This window comes from Aphidius gifuensis, linkage group LG3, assembly GCF_014905175.1.
Source record: "Aphidius gifuensis isolate YNYX2018 linkage group LG3, ASM1490517v1, whole genome shotgun sequence".
NCBI classification, from domain to species: domain Eukaryota; kingdom Metazoa; phylum Arthropoda; class Insecta; order Hymenoptera; family Braconidae; genus Aphidius; species Aphidius gifuensis.
In genome coordinates, this window is record NC_057790.1 from 10,634,849 (window position 1) to 10,649,646 (window position 14,798).

Sequence of the window (14,798 nt, forward strand, 5' to 3'; positions counted from 1 at the left end):
AGGTTGCCAAAGAATTATGTTTCAAGGAAATAATTCCTTAGTCACATTAATTCCTCAGCTACATCTTTTCCTTAGCTACTGCTTTTTCTTGGACATTTTTTATTTATTTTATAAATAAAATACATGTGAATTAATTTTTTAAAAATACAAATGTCCAAGAAAAAGCAGTAGCTAAAAAAAAGATGTAGCTAAGGAATTAATGTTGCCAAAGAATTATGTTTTAAGGAAATATATTTGCTTGAAAAATAATTTTTTGGCAACTGTAATTCCTTAGCTACATCTTTTCCTTAGCTACTGCTTTTCCTTGGACATTTTTATTTTTTAAAAATTAAAAAATAAGGAATTATCAAAGATTACAAATTAATTTCTCTGATATCTCTAGCTATATGAACCAACATTCATTAAAATATCCTGAATATTTCGTTAGATTTCAATTTTTTCTACATTTTTAATGTTCAAATTTTTTTTATATTTTTTTATTATATTATGTTTCGATTTAGTATCCTTATTAATAAACAAAACTTCTTCTTTTGTATTCAGCGAAGATCATTCTTAATAAGGATTAAAATTTTATACTTTTCACAATAGCGCGCGATAGCTTAGGGGATAAGGCATTCGGTTTAGAATATAGGTTTCATAGGTTTAGGTAGAGTCACAGGTTCGAATTCCGGTCGGGACAGTCATCACAAAAAAAAAAAAAAAAAAAAAACAATGAACAATATGTATAATACTATTTTTTTTTTTTTCTTTGTTCATTTAGCATTGGTAAAAAAAAACTAAAAATTTCATTTTATTTTTACATGGTCACCCTTAAAAAAACTTATTAAAATACATTTTAATTTTACATTGTGCTATGTGAAAAAGAAAACATTTTAAAAATATAACATCCGTTTTATTTTTACATTGTACACTGTGAAAATTCTAATGTATACACAGAAATTAACAAGTTCTCCTTTTTAAATTACATCGTTGGCACTTCGATCCCAACTGTCGTGGTGACTATGTAAAAGTAAATATTTTTTTTGGTAAATTTCACAAAAAAATTCTCTCCGTATACAAAATATTATTGACACTCAGGGAAGTCTACAATAGCTATTGTGTTAGGAGAAAAAAACATAAGTGTATGATTGTGAATAGTATACAAACTGTTATGCTACAAGGTCACTTCGAAGAATAATGAGATGATGACAAATTTTGATAACATCTATGCTTTGGTGAAACCCTCGTGAGGTTTCCATGAAAAACGCTTAGGTCTACGCGAGTATCGTCCCAGTCTCACTTCACCTTAAAAATTCATAGTCTTGTGTTAGTCTTATCTCGAGAGACGAGACCAGAAAGTGTTGATTTTGACAAGAATAAATTAAGACAAGGGGCAATATTTTTCTCGTAGATCACTCTCTTTTTCTCTTAGTTTACTTAAGACAAGACAAGACAAGGTGAGAAAACGAGTCTCTAAACCTGAGAGAAAATTTCTTTGTCTCTATTCAGTTTTCCAGGTATTTGACAGTTAGGATTTTGAAACGGTGTTTTCACCAGTTATAGCCATTACTGGTTTTCAAATCCCCTTCCGTTGAAGACCCATGATTTTTACGTCTTTTTTTCTCCGTTCTCGTAAGTTTTGTTTTTTTTTTGAGAGCTTTGTCGATTTTTTTCAGTTCCGCTCAGTCCTTTGCGTTCTGCTCAATCATACATTTATGCCTATCGTTTCGACGTGTCTTCGATCGTTTTTATTCAGAAAATGGACGTCTTTAATGAAGCGTAAAAAAGGTCAAATGATTTTGACGTCATTTTTTCTTCGTTCTTGTCAATTTTTTTTAAAAAGACGAATGTCATTTATGTCTTTATCGATGAAAAGTTAACCGAGTGTAAATCTGGTCAGTCTCGACGGATTCGGCATCCGATCCTGATCAAAAATTTTGTTTAAAAAAATCATATTAAAAATCTCGCAATAAAGAAAAATAACAATAATTTAATAATAAATAAAGACGATTTTTTTTCATTAATGATTCAACGGACGATCGTCTCCAAAATAAATACCCTCCAGAACTCGGAAAAATTAGAGAGAAAATAGTTAAACATTTTTAATAGACGATGCAGAACGATTGTCTTCAAAAAAATGATAATCAAAGCCGATACAACACGATTAGCTTGCATTCAGGATGGAGCAGAACGCAAAAGACTGAGCAGGACTGAAAAATTTCAACCCGGTACACGGAGAAAGTTTTTGGTTAAAAATAAGAAAAAGTATTCTTGTAGTTAGAAGAAAAACCTCTTGGCAATATATTAGTTGAAAAAAGAAGAAAACAGTTTATTAAAAACAATAAATGGTTTGTAATAAGTAAAAAAAAAAGTCTTGATATAAACAATATTCTGTTTGTTTCATGAAGATGGTGTCTCGTTTTAAATCATAGATGGTTTGCTTAAAGAAGAATACTACTAAACGTAAACCACGTTTCTTCTTGATACAAACCAAATTCTGTTTTTTTTTATGCAGATGGCGTCTTGTTTCAATCCACAGAATGAATTGCTTCAAGAAGAATACTTCTAAAAATATGCCACTAGCTTCTTGTTACAAACAGTCGACGGTTTATAACAAAATGATCAACTACTTATTTCAAACGACAAAATGTTTGATACAAACGATTAATTGATTGAATATTGAAATATGAAAAAAAAAATAATTAATTTTATTTTAGCAGAAACTTGATGATATGAGTTGATACAGACGGTTTTTTTTTTTTTTCTGACCTGAAAAACCTAACTGCCTCGAGCGGGAATCGAACTGGATTCTAACCGGACGGAAAGCTAACGCGTTACCGATGCACCACGGAACCGAACATGATAATGGTAGTTTATTAGTTATACATCGAAACGTTTAGATACAATCAATAAATTAGATACTCCCAGGTAGGAGTTCTCGGGCTTGAACAACTGTGCCAGGCTTGTGCGAGGGTCGTGTATCAAGCCTTGGGAGCACAGGCTTGACACAAGCTTGTGCCCATTGTTTTCCCCGGCCTCACACGAGCCTTGTTAACACAGGCTTGACACAAGACTGTCCCCGTTGTTTTTAACCGGCCTCACACAGGCCTCAATAATCCAAGCCTGTGTCAAGCCTGTGTTTTTTGTTTTCCCCGGCCTCACACAGGCCTCAATAGTCCAAGCCGGTGTCAAGCCTGTTTTTTTTGTTTTCCCCGGCCTCACACAAGCCTTGTGTCGAGCCCGTTTGACCAAGCCTCACACGGGACTTGACTTGTGCATATATTCAATTAAAAAAAAAAAATTAATATAGATCTATAAATTGTAAATAGAAATTTTAAATAACAATTATTAGGTTTTGACTATCGTGCTAGGCTTTTACAAGGACTGTGAATTGACTCTTGAATAAATTCATTCATATAAAAAATTTTGACTGACTCTTTCAGTAATACCCCGCGGTTGACTTGATAGAGCATTGGAGTTTCACGTGAGTGGCCTAGGATCGATCCCGCGTTACGCCGTTTTTTTTCGTTCAATAATTATCGTTAATTCAAATTGTATTGCGTAAAAAATAATAATGTCAACTTAATAAATTAATAATAATTGTTTATTTATATTTTTTTATAATTTTTTTTGCAAGCCGGTGTCAAGCCTGGGAACACAAGACTGTGCCGAGCCTGGGAACACAAGACTGTGTCCAGCCTGGGAACACAAGCCTGTGTCAAGCCCGATACACTAGTCCGACACCAGCAAATACATCGTGAACATTCCAGACTTGACACAGGCTTGTGTCTCAGGCCTGACACAGGCCCGAGAGCCGGGTAATCAGGCTTGTCCCAGGCTTGTGCCCGTCGTCACTTCCTACCTGGGCTAAAGATACAATTATTATTGACTTTTTACTATGATATTTTAATTATGAATTAATTTGAAACATTAATTTCATTTCCAAAATATTTATTTCTAAAAAAACTAAATGTCAGTTCATCAAAACTTGATGAAATTAAAATTAAATATTATTTTTTAACTTTTTAAAAGAAATAAATATTTTAAATTTTTTCTTATCTTATATTGATACACCTATAAAGATAAAAGCTTTGAAAGTACGATCACTATGAATAACATTTGAAAGGAAATTGATGAGTCACCTAATAAATCGGTGACATGGTGCTTAAGTTCATCTGAGTCTCGTTTAATTTGTTTGAGTAAAACGATATTTAGGAATTTGATAACAGTCAACAATTAACATGAGTTGACTGTAATTGAACTTCTGTTTTTACGTTTCTTCGATTTATTTCGGAGATTAAAAAATGTTCTGATTTTGAAATCAGCGATGTTGTTATAACAATGCTAATTTATTGCATACATCCATGTTATTACTTCGAATATGATCAAATTAATGAAAACAACGAATTTTAAATACAAGAAATGCTCGAACAATCAGAAAAGCATGAATTCACATCTAAATCATGTAATTTTTCGTTAAATTAAAGTAACTGCAAATAATAAGTGTTGCCCTAATGTACATGTCGAAAAAAAAATTGTTGATAACACTAAGTTTGTTAAATTAAAAATTTTAAAATAATTTTATGACAACGGACCAAAAGGTTCTATATAGCATCTTGTATGTGCAAAATAATTTAAAAAGTATCCTGAGAATGGACTTGATGTTTTTATATCTTTAGTTCTCAATTTTACCGATTATTAAAAATACTAAATAATTTTAAAATAAAAAAAAATAAGTGTCGAAATGGAATGGATACAAATTATAAAAAAAACTTGTAAGCTTGCGGAAATCAATTTATCTCAATATTTAATCTATAAAAGTCTTCCATTTTTATTCTTTCATTCATGAAAGTCAGTAAGAATACACATAAGAATAAAGTTTATTGTGTTGGGATGAAATGTGAAAAATATTATTGACATAAGTTTGACCAATCTAAACTAAAAATTCATAATATAGTATAATTATTTCATTCTTTCAAATTATAAAGATTTACGAAAATATCCGAACTTATGCTTCAATTTCCTATAAAGACTATCTCATACTAATTGTATAAAAAGTTAGGATATTTTCAAATTCTGGCATTATAAAAATAGTACTTTCCAAAAGCCTATTCTCGGTGCTGGACGGGTAAATGATGCGTAAGAGTTTCAAACTTCCAACATGTTGAATTTATTTATGATGCTTGATTTAACGCCTAATACACGAGAAAGTAGATTCTCCGCTGACGAGAATAGGTCTTTTACTTTGTAGTGAAAATACGAAAATTCCTGCAATTTATAAACTTTTAAAATAAAATTCAGGTATAATTCGAAAAAAATCATAATTATTTGCTCGTACGTTTGGGGTTGGAATAATAGTTTTCTATAACAGTAAATCAAAAAATTCAATTTAAGCAATTAACTCAAACTTGTTAACTAAGATTAAGGAATTTCGCTGTAGTGATGATGTTATATTATCATTACTATTTACATTGTATTCATTTACGTTAGTTAAATAAAATGTCATCAACACAATTATTAATTCAAAATGCATTGGTATATAATTATCACTAACACTGTAACTTAAAATAAAAAAAGAAACAACAGAAATATTAGTTTTCTTGTTATTATTATAGAATTTTTCTACCGTTTAACCCTATCATGCTCGGTATATTTTTAAGGAAAAGGTAAATTCATCATAATTATGAACATTATAGTAAAGTGTTTATAGACCACACGAAAAACGATATGCCAGACTGTTACTCCGTAACAGTGATGTTGTTATTATTATTATTATTATTATTATTATTGTGATTATTATTTTCTCAAGCCCAACAACCTTAGATTTTAAGGAATAAAGAAATTTTCCTCGTACAAAAATTTCGACAACTCCGCTTTGACGCTGAGACTAGTCTACGATCACACAACTGAACAAGATCACCTCTCTCCTGAGGCTCTTGAAATTAAAAAAACATACAATTTATACAAATAAAGAAATAAAATCATCCAACAGATACGTGACTAAACCACAGACCAATTTAATTCATCCTAATCCTAACACATAAAAATTAAAAAAATTTGAATTTACGAAAAAAAATAAGTACAGAAGCTTAAGTGTTTCTCTACTGAACACAGACTTCAAATAAAGATGTGCTCACCTGTGTTAATTACTTCTAATGAAGAAATATTCATTCGTAGTACATTCAAACAACTCATTCGAATCTTTTTATACTGTAAATAACCATTATAATATAGTAGCTTCCACAATGATTGGTAACTAGGCACGGGCAATTCGTGGTTCATCCCTGGTAAACGACTGGCTTATTCTTGTATTACCAATTTATGGTTCTAATTCATGGCGAAGCCTTGACTGACTCTCGGACGGCCAAGAATTGGTCACCAGTTGATTTCATTCGAAGCAGAAATTTATTCATAAGTTTCGTTATAGCCCCCGTGGCCAAGTGGTAATGCTTCAGGATATCGCATAGAAGAGTCCTGTTCAAGTCCAGGTAGAATCAAATATCAGTATTGTTTGATCATAATTTTTTCAAATAACTATTGATAGTTTTTTTAATAGAAGCCATGTTGTTAAATAATAAAAAGATATATTTTTTAAATTTTTTAATGGAATTGATAAATGGTAGGAAGCATTAGGCCGTACTTGGTTTACCCTCAGGGGACTAATGAGCCATAAATGGCCGTTTATCGGCTTATACTTGGACAATCATCGGCCTAATTTCGGGGAACATCATTGGGCCATTCATGGCAGCCGATATTAAATTACCGTAACGATCCAGGCTGGGTGCATTAATGGACCAATAATGTTATTTTTTAAAATTTTTCGACCAAGAAATAAAGTTGACCGAGTTAACACGACCGTAAACGAAAAAAAACCTACGTTTTTATCTGTATCTACTAAAACTTCTACTCGAAATTACTAAATTCAATTCATATTTGTACTTTTTTTAATAAAGAAGATTTAAAAAGAAAAATCATTAATTTCGACCGTTGTTTTCAGAAAATATTCAATCGCGAATGATTAATTAACTCCGAAATTTCCTTTACTTTATTGCTGCAGTCGCTCTTGTGTGTGTTGGTATAGGCCGGGTACATACATACTACTACAGATGCGATAGTAACGGACACAGATTTTTGTCATAGAGGGCACTTATTTATTTTATGTGTGATTAAATTACCACGAGAATGGCGCAATTACTCAAAATACTTGTTTTTAATGAAATTAACAATAATTAACAATAGAAATTATTCAATATTTATTGATAACAAATGAAATGTATTTAAATAAATGTATGAAACGAATTTATAAATTTAACTACTTTTTATTTTACACAAAGAAAAATTTAATGTTTTCAGGTTGAACGCTTATTTTAGACTGTGGGAAAAAAATATATTTTATAATTCATTAGATTTTCTTTGTTTCTTTTGTTCAGAAAACTCATGTAATAGGGATAAAGACGAAAAAGAAAACATTGGAAAATATATATTTAAAGGTAAAAATAATCATAATAATTTACATTTTATATTTTGTTCGAAGTTATATGTGAGTGTGTAACTGTGTGCGAACTTCTTAAGGTGAATTTTCACTCAAATTATTTGTCGGCAACAATTTTTTATTTGTCAGCGACAAATAAAATATTTGCAGCCTGCAATCAAATAATTGTCACCAACAAATATTTTATTTGTAGACTGCAAATATTTATTTGTAGACTGCAAATATTCATTTGTCGACAACAAATATGACGTCAACATAAACATAAACATAACCAAACGTCAGAATAGTGTGTAACTGTGATCACAACAATGAATAAAAATGTAAGTTAATTATAGATCTGTGGTCTCTGTGATGAGATTCCTCACTTGGAAATAAAAAATAATCAGCACTTTTATAGTCACAAATGTTTCAATGGTTATGCCAAGCTTCACTTCGAAAATGGAAAAATATACCCTGTTAAAGGTCAGTAATCATTTCAATTCTGAATCTTGTCATCATCATAATTCAAGAAATGTATATTTCCCATTGAACTTTTCCTCAGCTGATGGAGTAGTTGTCAAGAGGTTTACTGCCAGTCAGTTGTTGTCGTTGAATTCTAAACCTGTCAGTATAATCGCAAAACAACAGATTACAGAAACAGGTAAATTCGATTACTATAAGAATTGGATAATAAATACACATATTTTAATCTCAAATCTTACAATGAAATAAATTTCAGATAACGATAATCGTATTGAACACTTTTTTTCAATTCAGTAAGGGCTGTGAGAAAAATGAAAATTCAAATCCAAACATTAAAAAAAAAGGTATTCCGGGAAGAAAGAGTAATACATGGTATGTTGAAATGGAAGAAAATTTGATTGATAAAGTCCATAAGTATCCATCATTGTGGAACTTTTCATTGAGTATAACAGAACGATCACCTAATCGAAAACTAGCAATATGGACAGAAATATCTGATGCCATGAAGGGTTACATAATTAATAATACATTATATTCACATTATTATTTTATTACTGTTCAAAAATTTCAGTTTTATTTTCTTCAAACGTTTACAGTTGAATATCCAGATAAAACAAAAAATATTAGATATTGGTTTGTTGTCCAAAAAGTGTGAAAATTTACGTACATCTCACAATAGAAAAATGGCTTTGATTCAATGAAAAAACAAACAGGATCTGCAGGAGGAACTCCAGATAAAAAATGGGTTCACGAGGACCGTATGAAATTTTTATCAGATATTGACACTAATGAAGAGTAAAATTTTTTATTTTCTTGAATTTTTTGATTATTGTTTTGTTTGTATCGTAGCTTAATCAAACGACTTGTTTTTTTGTGTTAATTTCAGAACTGATTCTAATATTGCTGAACAGGATATTAACGTTAGAAATATAAATATAAAAAAAGGAAAAATCATCAAGAGCAAAAAGTCGAAGCATTACAGCATACACTTGAGTAGGGTTACCATATCTCGAAAAAGCCAAATCAGGACATTTTCCTCCCACTCCAAAATTTTACCCCCTCCACCTATAAATTTATGTTTCAAGTAGATAATCATAACAATTCATTTATTTTGATTATATGTTATTTATTCATTTGTTTTCTTTTAATTATTCAATAATTATTCATTAAAATTACACAAACGATAGAAAAATTTTTTACAGTAGTTAATTTCTTTGTCTAAATTAATTCATCGAAAATTAATTGGTAAGCGAAATCCTTTCGTTAGGCTTTTTTGTTATAGCTTTTAAGTTGTTAAATTAATAATTATTTAAACAAACTGAAAGCTATGAGAAAAATGGCTAAGGAAGGAAGTTGCTTACCAATTAATTTTTGAAGAATTAATTTGGCTAAAAAAAATAATTAGCGAGCTACATCCTTTTCTTAGCAACTTGACAATATAGCTTTTTATTTATTCAAACAAATTGAAAGCTATAGGAAAAATGGCTAAGAAATAGATGTTGCTTACCAATTAATTGTCAATAGCCTTTTATCTATTTAAACAACCCTGGTGGAAAAAATCTCTCCGGATTCTCTCCGGATTTCGACGTAATTGAGACTTCCAGAGATATTTACAGAGTAATCTCCAGACTATTTTCATAATATCTCCGGATTTTTTCCGGAATTTTCGCTTAAAAAAAACCAACAAAAAAAAATAGAAAAATCAATAAAAGAACCAGAAATAAAAGTTTACATACGAAATATAAAAACCGAATTTTCTTCCAAGAAAATCCGGAGAAAATCCGAATAAATTTCGGATTAATATCTCCGGTAGTCTCAATTGTGAATTGCGTAGAAAATTAGGAGAAATCCGGAAAAAATCCGGATAAATTATTTCTACCAGGGAAATTGAAAGCTATAGAAAAAATGGCTAAGGAAAGGAAGTTGCTTACCAATTAATTTTTGAAGAATTAATTTAGCTCAATTTAGCTAAAGAAATTAAGTGGCAAACCACAAAATTTACAAAAATAAAAGAAGGGTTGCCTACGCTATAGAAATTTTGCATCGGGCCCTCTATACTCTATAGGACGAGGTACATATTCTGCACGCCATTTTAATTTCAATAATTAGAGGTATTCAAGAGTCTATCATAGTTAGCGTAAATGATAAATTCTATATTATATTTATTAAAAAAAAAAATTATAATAAAAAAAAATTTTTTTAAATTGTGAACGAGTTTAAAAAATCAGGACATTTGACAAATCAGGACCGTATCAGGACAAGCCAAACAAAATCAGGACATGTCCTGCTAAATCAGGACGCATGGTAACCCTATTCGAAGTTCTCATATTTTCTACGTATAGTGTAATCCCGAATAACTTTTTTCCGCGATCGAGAAAGTATCGTGTTCCACATAGGCCTATATCACATTGTGACTATCCTATAAGAAATACTGACGTCACAAGTATTATAAGTGTGGGAGAAAGTACATGGTAAAAATTTTTTCTGATGGTTAGAAATTTTTTTCTTCCAAATTTATGGTTTTAAATAAATAAAAAAAATTATTATTGTGATAAAAACATTTCTTGTTTAAATAACAAAAACATTCTTGATTGAATAAAAAAATTTTTGGGAACATTCTTATGTATGATTGTTTCAAGAAAATTGGGATCTTTTGAAATAAAAAATTTACTAAACTACAGAAAAAAACGATTTGACCATAGGTTTTTTTTTATTTCATATAATCAATATTTTTCTTGTATTGATAAAATAATGAAACTACTAAAGAGAGAAATATCCAAAATCAACTGTTTAATATGACTTATTTGAAATACAATTTATATCAATTGAAAAAAAAAATATATTGTGTCAAATGAATAAATTAATTTCCGAATCAAATTTTTCTTTGAACAAATCTTGAAGTGTTTACATATTAACGAAATTTTTCTTGATTTGATAATTAAATTTTTTAAATTGTTACAAATATTCATCACAAAAAAACAAGAAATAGATTGTTTTGAGAAATTTTTTTTAAAAACCATTATCAAAAAACGATTAATTTTATCTATTCGAAACTCCAAAAAAGTAATGTCTACCTTAGACTGTCAGAAAAAAATTTTTCATATTAAATTATCTTTTAGTTTCAATCAAAATATTAATCAATCAAATTTAAAATATTCAGTCTGAAAAAATAATTGAGTATATTCAAGTATTCAACATATAATTCAAAGAAAAAAAAAATTCAGAAAAATGAAAAAAACTAAAAATGCAATTATTTTTTTTAAATTCTTACATTTGATATTTCACACAAAAAAAAACATTGTTCAATTATTATATAAAACTATATAATTTATTTTTTCACTTAAAATTATTAAGCTTATCATTATTATAATTTGAAGAATAAATTTTTTTTTTCAGAATTTTTTTAAACACCATTCTTTTGTTTTATTTATATTATCATTATATATATAATAATCATCATAATATTTGCGAAAAATTTGGATTTCTCACGAAAAACTAATTTATTATATGAAAATATAAATATAATCTATTCTTTATATTAAAACAATTATATTTTGGTCATTTCTTATAAATATTAAATAATGAACATTTTTTTTCAAAATTATTTCTAGTCAATGAGCTGGTATCTTACATGTTCCCTCATCTAAACTAATAAAATGAATATTATGTAATTTAGCATCAATAATATCAGTTAATATAGCTGCACAATTTCTTGGATCAACTTTTAATATTTTTTTTATCTGAATATTCCAAAAGTAGTTTATATAAACGTAACAATATATTACTCAAACCCAGCTCGAAACTATCTGGTTCATTTGATGTTGTATGTGTACCAGATTATTGATGAATACTGATTTTGTTGGTTTTTTGACGTGCTTGCTCATGCTGTCTCGATATCATGACAGTGTTCGTTTTACTTGGATCACGATCTCTTGGTTCACCGTCAAGTGTATTTTGTGTTTCATCTGATACCACTAATACAGGTTCATTTGGTTCATCTTGTACCACTAATACAGGTTCATTTGGTACGACTGGTACAGGTTTATTATCATAAACTTGCGCAAGTTTATCAGGCAAGATTGGAATCTTTTTCAAATCCACTAAAACACCTCTGGGAATAGGTGACATATTAACGTTAGAAATATTATAAATATATTGTTGAATAATCTGCCAATGGACGTGGCTTTCGTAAGGATATTCAACATTCATAGCAAAAAATGTTTGAAAAATTATGTCAATGCCAGTGATAACATCGCACACTTTCCAACGGATTCCATTGACACAACAAATAAACTCAACCAGATTGTTCCAATCCTGACCAATCACTACTAGAATAGGCTGTAATTTTTTACCTCTTTTTTTGAGCCAATTGTCTCTTTCTCTTAATGCATCTTCAACGGCATCTGCAGTCTATAAAATACAATGTGAATAAATTATTTTCTACCTAAAATATAGACTTTTTAAAAACATATTAATAATAAATACTATACTTTTACATGAAACACCATGCTCTTATGAACATCAACTACCGTAGTGTGATATGCGGCGTTTGCTCGGGTCGTAGGTGGAAGAAGATTTGCCAACATTTTGATTTTACAAGCTGTTTTTACACTTTGACTGCTTGTGTCTGAATTGATATTTTCTTTTGAAAGTTCAATTTCGGTTTTCCAACTGACACTTCTTCTTGAGCAATTTTCATTTCGACGACATGGGAGTTTGTAAACGAGCTCATCAAGTTTCTCTTCTGTCAAGTTTCTGGCATCAGGGTAATAATGAGTAAAATCTAACTTTATCAGCTTGAAACCATCAGGATGTTTTAGAATCGGCCAATCCACAAATCTTTGACTCGAAAGCATTTGATCATTTTTTTTTTTTTTTTTTTCGGTTTTTCAATGGTTTCAAGATCTTTTTGTCTTGTTTCCATTGTTGTTTGCCAAGCATGTTCAATTTTATCCCAATTCTCAGGTATATCAGAATTTAACAATCTTCGGCTTTCTTCTATGTCTGGATTAACTACTGAGAAAAATAGTAGAAATTGGAATAAGAAATAAGTAATAAGAAATTAGGAGAATTAAAAAAAAATTCCAACATGGCCAACTACGTATTCACTTTTTAAAAATTTATTTTTTAATTTTATTATTATAACTTCAAATTTAGTTAAAATATTATATTTATAAAATTATTCTAATATTTAAATTAAAAAAAAATAAATAAATTATTTTAAATTAAAATTTATGAACTCCTTATGTGATGAATATAAAAAAATATTAGATAAAATAAATGTATCTTTATTAAATGTTGAAAATAATTTTTAAATTAAAAAAAATTCGTTGATTCAATAAATATTTAAGACTTTAGACAGTAAAATCAATTAATTTGAACAATAGACAAACTTGAAAAAAAATAATCAAACGTATTTTGTTTATATCAATTCATAACAAAAAAATATAAAAATAGTACACCGAGTAAATTAAAAAAGAATTAGTCCAATGAAATTTTACGAATTTGTATAGTAACAAACTGTACATCATTATCAATACCAAGAAGAAAATTTTTGAGTTTGGTTAAATAAAAAATTATATCAATAAAAATTCTATTGCTGTTGATTAGCCAGGTGCATTAATGAGTAATGATAACTAATAATAAATAATAATTTAAGACAATTACCTGGTGGTGGAGTTTCAGCAGTTATTGCTCTTTTCATTTTTAATATTTGAGCATATTTATTTTTAAAATACTGATATAGACCACCTTTTGGTTGTCCATTGATTTTATCAAAATAAAATGTTGCTTCTTCTCCAACAAATGCTTCCGCAATTTTAATTGATAAAGTTTTAAGATCCAATTAATACAATCTTTAAATGAATTTAACAGAGATTAACAATTATAATTGATTAATTAATTAATTAATAATTACAATAAAGAGAGTGCAAGTACATATATGTTTTGTCTTCTACTTACTTTAATTTGACGCTCATAGCTGCATCTCCAACCGCTTTACAATTGAATCTCCTGTCTTTTTGTGGTTTAAAAAACCGTGGTGGATTTGAGGATTGGTAAAAATCTAAAATTGTTTTACCATATTTTTTTTGTTTTAAGCAATCTTTTACTGAGAAAGCTGCTATGAAAGAAACGTCTTCTGCTCGAGAGTAAACTAGTTCTTTAGCGTCTCGTTCCTGTTAATAATTAAATATAAATAAGTATAAAAAGAAATAAATAAGTTGAGAAAAAAATAATTAAATATTGAAAATAATAAATAAATTAATCAAATATGACACTGAATTTAGCTGCATTTTTATTTTGATGAAACTTTATATCGACATACGTTGTTGTAAAATAAAGTAACTTATAAAATTGAATTGTCAACAAGTCGATCATGAACGTCTCGAAAAGTGATGTGTTTTTATTTTTTTTTTCCAAGTCTTATTGATAAAAAAATTCATATGTGAATCTTGAGTTTAGAAAAATTCTTCTTTCAAAACTATACTAAACACACTATACTAAAATACTTCAAAATTTAAAAAGGTGATGTATTTTTTTTTTAATATCATTAATTAATTTTTTTTTCAATTATTCATAAACTCTTTATAAATAGATATCTCAGATAATATTAACATTAGAAAAACAAAAAATATATGATAATTTTTGTCTCAAAAAGTACTAAAGGTGATATATTTTTTTTTTCAATTTTTCTACATTTTTAATATTTTTATCAATAAAACTTAAAAAAAAAACTTTCACTTTTAGAGTTGTTCATGATCGACTTGTTGACAATTCAATTTTGAAAGTTACTTCATTTTACAACAACGTATGTCAATATAAAGTTTCATTAAAATAAAAAGCAGCTAACTTTAGTGTCATAATT

The 14,798-nt window shown here is 28.5% G+C and overlaps 1 long non-coding RNA gene across 1 annotated transcript; it reads right to left on the reverse strand.

Annotated features, from left to right (window-relative positions):
* Positions 1-12,846: 12,846 nt before the first annotated feature.
* Positions 12,847-14,016, reverse strand: LOC122851952. Its single transcript, XR_006373771.1, has 3 exons — positions 13,895-14,016; positions 13,601-13,788; positions 12,847-12,949 (listed from the first exon to the last, which is right to left on the reverse strand). It is a non-coding gene; the product is annotated as an uncharacterized LOC122851952 (long non-coding RNA).
* Positions 14,017-14,798: the final 782 nt, after the last annotated feature.